General features: G+C 49.9%; 1 pseudogene; it reads left to right on the top strand.

The window, feature by feature from the left end:
- The first annotated feature begins 213 nt into the window (after positions 1 to 213).
- On the top strand, positions 214 to 8625 carry LOC109114836 (photosynthetic NDH subunit of subcomplex B 2, chloroplastic-like; annotated as a pseudogene).
- The last annotated feature ends 656 nt before the right edge of the window (positions 8626 to 9281 follow it).

Raw genomic sequence — 9281 nt, 5'->3', positions numbered from 1 at the left:
TCTTCTGCCAGACACATTCATGCACTTTCTTCATCTAAACTCTCCGACTCACTTTCATCTTCTGACAAACATAGTTCAAATTGGGCTAACCAAGGGGTAGACTGAGAATCTAAAAGATCATCCTCTATATCCACCTTGAACTCATCTTCCCCTAGGTTTGGATACTTAGAGGCACTAAAAATGTTTAACCGAACTTTCTGCTCCCCAAATGAAATGTCCATTTCTCTCTATTTCATCATCGATTACGGCCTATACTGCTATAAGGTGATGCCTTTTGGCCTCAAGAACGCCGGTGCCACCTACCAACGGCTGGTGAATGAGGTATTTAAGGAGCAGGTCGGCCAAAACGTGAAAGCGTACGTCGACGACATGCTCGTAAAAAGCAAGAAGGCCGAGGACCACCTTAACGACCTAAAGGAAGTCTTCGGCACCCTCAAGAAGTATAAGATGAATCTAAACCCATCCAAATGTGCTTTCGGGGTTGGCTCCAATAAATTCTTGGGTTCATGGTGATGCAGAGGGGGATTGAAGTGAATCTAGAGAAAATACAAGCCATCCTCGACATGTAATCACCCCAGACTCCTAAAGAAGTGCAACAACTCACCGGTAGAGTAGCCACCCTCAACAGGTTCATGTCCAAATCAGCGTACCAGTGTCTACCCTTCTTTAAAGCCCTCAAGCGACCGAAGGACTTCCCGTGGATCGAGGAGTGCAAACGATCCTTTCAAGAATTGAAGCAATACTTGAGCTTGCCACCTCTCCTCACCAAATCGAGCCAAGGGGATGAGCTGCTGCTCTACCTCTTGGCCGGGGATGAGGTCGTTAGCTTGGTGCTGGTTAAGGAGGAAGACTGGGTACACAGGCTGATCTACTATACCATTAAGGTCCTCAACGGCACAGAAACCCGGTACTCCAACTTGGAAAAAATGGCCCTGTCGCTGGTTACCTCGGCCATAAAGCTCAGGTCATTCTTCCAGGCCCACAACATTTGAGTTCTCACTGACTAGCCCTTCAAGCAGGTCCTCCAAATGCCGAAAACATCCAGCCGCCTAATCAAGTGGTGCGTAGAGCTGAGTGAGTTCGACATCAAGTATGCCCCCTGTCCCACGATCAAGGCTCAGTCCCTGGCCAACTTCATTGCCAAATGCACGTTCACCACCGAGGACTCGGTCCCGTCACCACAAGTATGAACTCCGCATGTGGATGGCTCATCAAATCAGCAAGGCAGCGGGGCCGGCCTCATCATCTTTGGCCGACACGGTGTTAGAGAACGCCCTCAGGTTCAAGTTTAAGGCATCTAACAATGAGGCTGAGTATGAAGCCCTAATCGCCGGACTTCACCTCGCCCTAGACTTCGAAGCTCAAAGAATAGAAGCCTTCAACGACTCCCAACTGGTAGTCAACCAGATCCACGACCAATTCAAGATGCGAACTCCAATGATGGCGAGTAATCTACAAAAGGTGCAAGAGCTCGCCTACCGGCTAGAGCACTTCAGCATCTAACAAATTCCTCGAGCCAAAAACATATGAGCCAATGCGCTATCAAAGCTAGCTAGCTACCCCAAAATCAACCTTGACACGACGGTGCGGCTAGACACGCTAGCCCAGTTGAGCATTGCATTAATGGCTCTCCTCATCCTCCCAATACAACAAAGTCTAAACTAGATGGACCCCATCATACAGTACTTACGAGAAGGAACACTTCCAGAAGATCGGGTAGAAGCAAAGAGGCTCCAGCATAGATCATCCCGGTATTTCCTTATCCAAGGTCAGCTCTTCCGTCGCTCGCATACTCTGCCCTACCTAAAGTGTCTCTCCCCAGCCGAGGCAGGTTACGTCCTCAAGGAGATCCACAAAGGCATTTACAGGGACCACCCCGGTGCACACACCCTAGCACACAAGGCACTCCTACAAGGTTATTTTTGGCTGACGATGAAGCAAGACGCTGCCTAGCTCGTTTGGAAATGCGACAATTGTCAACGACACTCCAACTTCCATCATCAACCTATGGTCACCTTGAAGCCGACCACCAACCCGTGGCCATTCGCACAGTGGGGTATGGACATCCTCGGCCCCTTCCCCATTGCGGTTGCATAGAAGAAGTTTCTCCTAGTGGCAGTAGACTAAATCACCAAATGGGTGGAAGCCGAAGCATTGGCACGTAATACCGCACACAATGCTCAAAACTTTTTCTGGCGAGGTATTGTCTACCGGTTCGGTATTCCGTAGGTCCTCATCAGAGACAACAGGACGAAGTTCACCGACCAAAAGTTTGAGGCTCTGCGTCGACTTAAGGATTGACCACCGAACCACTCCCGTACATCAACCGCAGAGTGATGGACAAACCAAGGTGACCAACCGAACCTTATTGCACGGCCTGAAAACCCGATTGGATTAACCACGGGAAGGTGGGTCGAGGAACTACCGAGCATACTCTTGGCATACAGGACTAATCCGCGGATGGCTATCAGAGACACACCTTTCAACCTAACCTATGGGACCGGGGCCATGGTACCCGTGGTAATAGGCTCCCCAACTCTCTGGGCCGAGCTTTATGATGAAGACTAGAACGATGAGGACCTCTGTGCAGAGCTACACCTGGTAAAAGAAGCCTGGGACCGAGCACATGTCAAGATGGTAGCACAACAGCAGAGGATGGAAAAATACTACGACTCCAAAGTTAGAAGATGTGAGTTCAAGACAGGCGACCTCATCTTCCACAAAGTCATTGTGCCCACGCCAGGAGAAGGCAAGCCCAGACCAAATTGGGAAGGGACATATTGAGTCAACAGAGTTTTTGGACCGGGCACCTACAGACTCGAAGACCTTGATGGCTGACCAATACTACGGAGTTGGAACACAGGAAACCTTTGGATGTACTATCAATGGTTTGATGACAATGAAGAATACCTTATTCAAGCAATGTGTTGATTGCCCGACACACCATGTGCACATGCACCCTACACAATGTAACATAGCACACACATCACAGACCGCGGAACATATACCATGCGACACACGCCACGTAACACATGTGTAGCTCGACACACGCCATGTAACACATGTGTAGCTCGGCACACCTCACTAACTCGGCTGATCTTCGAATGGCTTGACCCCATGACGCATAGCTCGGTAGAATATCACCGACCAAGGTACTCGACTATCGACTCGACTTGGCACACCCCCTCCTATCAAGGCTTGAGGGCAGTCATTAAACTCCACACATCCACTAACAAACAGTTGGTCAAAGCTAGCCGAGCAATGGCCAACCCTTGAAGAGCCCAAAAAGCTCCCAAGACCAGAAACTGAGCATCCCAAAGATGAGAGCTTGGAATATACTCCGACCTCACTAGCCGGAGACTGAAGATCTCGGCCAACCCCAGACCTCGGTCGGGGCAAGGTCGAGGAACCCAACTGAGCTATTACAAGGCTCGACATATTGAGCCATTACAAGAACAAGAAAAACAAAGGAAAACCCCGCAACTATTCAATCCTCAGCAGAGAGGATCAGTGACATCCTCACCCTCCTCACCATCCTCATCCCCATCAACCTCCTCATCAACAAGGTTGTCTGAAGTAGGTGGGGTCTCCAAGTCATATGCCTCCCAAGTCTACACAATCTGACCCAGCTCTGGATAGTGACGCAGTGCCCTCCTACGGAAGATGTTGAACCGAGCCTCGAAGGAAGTCGAGTCGTACTGATCCATCTCCTGCCCGGTCTTCCACCGAGGCCTTGTATTGATCCACCATTGCCTCGGTGACCTCTTGCTTCATCTGCTCCCTCTCTGCCTTCAGCTCGACAATCTCCTGCTTTAGCCTATGTGCCACGTTTGCTTACTCGGCTATCTGGGCCTTCAGCTCGGCCACCTCCGCTTCCAGCATGGCTGTCTGCTCCTCGGCCACTTGAAGCTTGGCCAATTAAGCCTTTTGTCACAGATACTCATAGTGCTCCGTCTTGTACATTCCCCGCAAGTGCCGAAGTCGATCGATTAGAGCAACTACCGAGCACGCGTTTTGTGGACATAAGAAATGTTTTTAGCATGAAGAAACTTACTTAAAGCAACGAAAGCAAGTATGAACTTACTTGAGTCATTGCCCGAGTGAATGAGCATTCCAAGGCGCCGCTCCTAGCATTCCTGACCTCCTCAGTTATGTACACCTTCATCATTCCGTGGAGCAGTTGCTCAGGAACCCTAGGGGTCTCTAGCCCGTCCCTGCTACGAACCGACCAACGCGGCATGTGGATGTCCGAGTTGTTGCCCTCGACTTTAGTATGTGAAGGAATGTCTGTCCGATGAACGTCCTCTAGATCCACAACGTCCTTGTCATCATTTCCCTGTCGCCGAACCCTTTTTGGGCAATGGGACGCCCTTTCAGAAGACCTTGGTGGAGGGACTACCTCTGGGCGGACCTACGGCTGTGCACCAGCCCGGTTTTGTCTTTGCCGATTCTTCCTCATTCGATGGGCAATCTCCTCCTCGCTTGCCATCTCCACACCTGCATCGCAAAATCGTAACAATAAGCACAAGATCAAAAAAGAAAAAATAAGGATTTGACAAGTAAACTGAAGCGACAAAAAGAATAGACCGGCCACCCTGCGCATCAAGCATCAACATCTCAGAGCATGTCTATGCCGTCACGTCTATCTCATGAATCATGCTCAGGGCCGGCCTCTCCTCCCAGGTGAGCACAGACCATAGAAGCTGCGATACTCTCGTCCTCGGCACCTGCAACATAGCCAGAAAGGGGAGGCCCACATGACAATGCACGAAGAAGACAGTCTCCTTCCAATGCTTCATAGAAGAGGGTCCCTGACCAATTCCTTGATATTCTTCCTAGTCGAGAAGTAACAGTAGCCCTGCTGGTGATGTTTAAACTGAAGGAGGAAGCTCACCATACCCAGGGTCAACTCGATGTCATGGACCGCATAGTAAGACATAAGGCCAAACAAAAATCTAAAGGAGTTTAGCATCAGCTGCACCGGCAATACTCGATACCATCAAAGCACCCCGACGATCCCTTCATTCAAAGGAACCCTAAGCCCAACTTCCAAATTGTTCTCGTACACACATATCTCACCTGGCTGAGTATCCGTTGGCATCTCACCGGGATGCGGACACCTCATCCCGAATTCATTGGGGATGTCTTACATAGCTCGGATCTGAGCCATATCCCAAGGGGTCAAAATGTAGGGGGTGGTCCTAAATCGACAACCAGCCCGCAAGGGACACTCTACTTCTACCCTAGAGGAACCAACCTCAACAGCCTCAAAATCCCCAACCTCTAACTCATAGTCAGAGCTACTAGAACTCGAAGAGGAACCAGAAGCAGAAGAAGAACGGGGGGATGAGGAAGACATCTTACCAAACTTGAAGCCGAGGAATAAGAGCAAAGGCCAAGCAACGCCAACAACACCTTGCCGAGCAATTCAAGCAATTCCTCTCGCAAATGGCGAAGAAGAAATGCCCATCCACCCCTTCTTATAACCCCTAGGAGCGCGAATTGAAGCTAGATCAACGGTGGGGATCAAGCACCACTTTGACGAAAGTCAAGAAGACCAATTGACGCGACTGTCACCACACGCGCAAGGCCTTGGGAACCTAAGCGACGATCTTAGAAAGCAATGGTAAGGACATTAATTGCCTCGGTTCGCCTTGTAGCACCTGTCCAACCAACACTGCAGATGCCCGAGATTTGCCTAGGACCACCAATCCAATCAACCCCTCGGGTCTCCTTAGGACACCCAGCAGCAAACACCGACCAAAGGAGGCCGCGCCGTGCCGCACCTCAACCAGGTGCTCCACTCTTCAACTTTGGAACTGGGGGAGTGGTGTTCGGATTCCGAAATTTTAAAAACAATTCTTTAGCCAAAGAACAGAGAGCCCTTCCTTGGCGCAGCACTGCCGAGCATCAGAGGGATCCTGACTTCAAAGCTTAACTCCACCTCGGCACCTAGCCGAGCTAAACGACCATGCAGCAATTTAGCTAAGGAGCGAAGAGCCTTCGTCGACAAAGTGCCACCGAGCATCAGGAAGATCCAAACTTTGAAGCACAGCTCAACACCTCGGTGCCCTGTCGGGCTAAATGATCACGCAACATCTCAGTCGAGCACTCCCCCTCCTTGGCTCTAGAACTGGGGGAGTGGTGTTCGAATTCTGAAGTTCGAATTCTTGGAGTTCTACAACCGACAATTGAAGGACTCCTCGGCCACACTCCACATTGCCCGGATCCCAAATTTTGGCAAGCACCGAGGAACACTAAGTGGACTAGATGCTCAACTAAACTTCAACTTGGAAGTTCCTTAGCCGAGGAACAAAGAGGGAATGCTTCATTCCTCGACTTTAGAACTAGGGGAGTGGTGTTCCGGTCATGGCTGAGCTGGTCCTAAGAGACACTTGGCCGCCTAGTCATCGCCTGGTCTGCCCGGCCACGTTGGCATAGATCGGCCATGGCGGCATAGCCCGGTCATGTCGGCATAGTTCAACCAATCTACGCTACTATTGTGGCCCCCCATCTTATCCTATCAGTCACGTCAGCTACATGTCACGCGGATAAACACAACTGCGGATAAGAGGAGGGAGGAAGAGAACTCTGCCAAGGAATATGACTTAACCCCGAGGACCTCGATGGTTAACCTCATCCCAACGACCCCGGAAGCACAACCTGACCAGGACACGGATCTTTGGCTATAAAGAGGCATTTCCCGCTCAAGGTAAGGGATCCAACTTCTGATACCCATATTGTTACTCTGCTCGGACCAGCACCCTCATTGCTCGGCTCGACCATCCACCACCTTCTACTAATTTGAGCGTCGGAGCACCTACCCGGGGATAACTACTCGGGCCTCTGACTTTCCTCTCTTGATCATAGGTCTTGAAGCGTGACATCGTCCTTCCACCTCGGCACCTCCCTATTGGCAATGATTATCTGACTTCCTTCCTCGGTTCGTGCATTACCTCAGATCGAACAAGTTATGGTGATGAATTTAAGAGAAATGTTGAAAAGTGATGTAGAGTTTTAAACAATTATGAAAAAGCCTCACATCCCATCCAATTGTGTATTAAAAACATCTATCCATGACAAGTAGGAGAGCTGAGATGTCAAAGAAGAAAATTAGGGCAAATTTCATAAACTACCCCTACTGCTTAGGTAATTGAAAAACTCTACCCTTATTGTTTATATATACCCTTACTATTTCTGACAATTGTCATTCTTGTTAAATCCTGACGAAATAATAAAATGTGAAATTTACCCTTTATTATTTTTCAAATTTTCAAAATAAAACTCAATTTATGAAAAATTTCATCAATCTGTGCGAGAGAAATGTCACACCCGGGAAAGCCCATACTTGAAAAAGGGTTTGATTCTCTGTCCATTCAGTTTTTGTGATGCCTTGTGTTGCGAATACAACAAGCTGGATTTCAAAGAACTCGATTTCTGGAAAGAGGCTAGAGGTAGATCCGAATAAGTGATTTTGGTGATGAGCGGATCGGAGAATTAGAGACATGTGGATTGGAGCCGATGATATGGAATTTATGGGAGAAGACAACGACATTTACGGAGGAGAGGAGAGATTGAGAATTGGTTGAAGGCCTCTTCTACTGTAACGGCCCCATCTACTTCACAGACTCTGGATCAGAAATTCAGTCGGAAAGGCATCAAATTCATTGAGGAACCCGACGACGTCCCCGTTGTTGAACTGACTATCAGAAATGGCAGCTCTCTACGCCTTCGAATTCCTGATGGCCTTGTCACCTCGTACAAGCCTAAAGTCTACTGGAAGGACGACGGGTTCGAGGAGGTTCTCTACACCCTCCCTGGGTGTTTCTGATCTTGAATGATGTTTCTGATCTTCAAAGGTGGGATTGGTCTGATCTTGGAGTCGACTTCAAAAGGGTCGGTGGTTTGTACGTCGCAATGGGTTATGAAAGATGTCGGCTCCGACTCTATAGGTACTAGTTCTACCATTTGTCTTTCCCATGTACCGTTCCTCAACAGTGTCCATTCCTTGTGGTCATGGTTTTCAAAACCGGACCGGACCAGATGGTCGGATCGGAAAAGCTCGGAACCGGTCAGGTGACCGAATTTGGTTTTGCTCAAAACCGTTGATTTTGGTCAGCAAATCGCTGACCTGGGTGATTAATCATTTGAACCGTTCGAACGGTTTCGACCGTTTTTTTTTAATTTTTGTCAGAACGGGCTAACCGTTCGGGTCAAACGGTCGACCCGGTAACCGGACCCTTGACCGGTTTGGTCACCGGGTCGTTTTTAAAAACCATGCTTGTGGTTTCTGTACAGTGGAGATGACTGAAGCTATAGATGGGCTATTTCGTCTTCATTCTGCATCCAAATTGATATTGTAATCAAGCTTAGATACATGTTTTTCACCTTTTTTTCTGCAAGTCAAATTAAGCTGCACCTGCTGAGGTCTGGATGTAACCTACATCGTTTCACTCTATCCTTTGAGTATGGAAACAATACTCATAGTGAAGAACAATGGACGCAAGGCTGAATCTAGCAAGTGCAATACTAAGTCACCTAAAATTTAAGAATCGAAAAGGGTGCTTCCCCACCGGCAATGGAGAACAGAGGACAAAGGACCTGTGTTTGGTTGTTGCAGGGTGATGAGGGCAGATTTGGCCCTCCAGTGAAATTGTGACACGTGGCACCTCGTGACAACTAGGCAAGCACCTAGGCAACAATTTATCAAGTTGGTGTCCCCCCCGGGCACCGATCTGGCTGGCCTGGCGCAACTTGCACGCGGCCTGGCGCAGCCCGTGCGGCTTGCGCGCGACCTGCGCGACCTTGTGCGGCCTGCGCGACCTGGCGCGGCCTGCACGACCTGGCCGGATCAGCCTGCCACAGGCGCCGACCTGGCAACCTGGCCCGGACACAGGTGCCGACCTGGCAATCTGGCCCGGACACAGGCGCCGACCTGACAACCTGGCCCGGACACAGGCGCCGGCCTGGCAGCTCGCCACCAGGCAGTTCGCCACCAGGGAGTTCGCCACCAGGCAGTTCGCCCCCAGGCAGTTCGCCACCAGGGAGCACCGCCAGGCAGTTCGCCACCAAGCAGTTCGCCACCCGACAGTTCGTCACCAAGTAGCTCTCCACCAGGGAGCTCGCGACTGGGTCGTTCGCCACCAAGCAGTTCGTCACCAAGCAGTTCTCCCCCAGGGAGTTCGCCACCAAGTAGCTCATCACCAAGGCACGTCACCACCAGGTTAAACAACGAGGTACTTAGCCAAAAAATTTATACATCACAAAAAATGGTACGTGAC

This window comes from Nelumbo nucifera, chromosome 1 (genome assembly GCF_055504915.1).
Source record: "Nelumbo nucifera cultivar China Antique chromosome 1, China Antique-T2T, whole genome shotgun sequence".
Lineage (NCBI taxonomy): Eukaryota > Viridiplantae > Streptophyta > Magnoliopsida > Proteales > Nelumbonaceae > Nelumbo > Nelumbo nucifera.
Note: the sequence above shows the minus strand (reverse complement) of the source record. Positions and strands in the feature narration are given on the sequence as shown.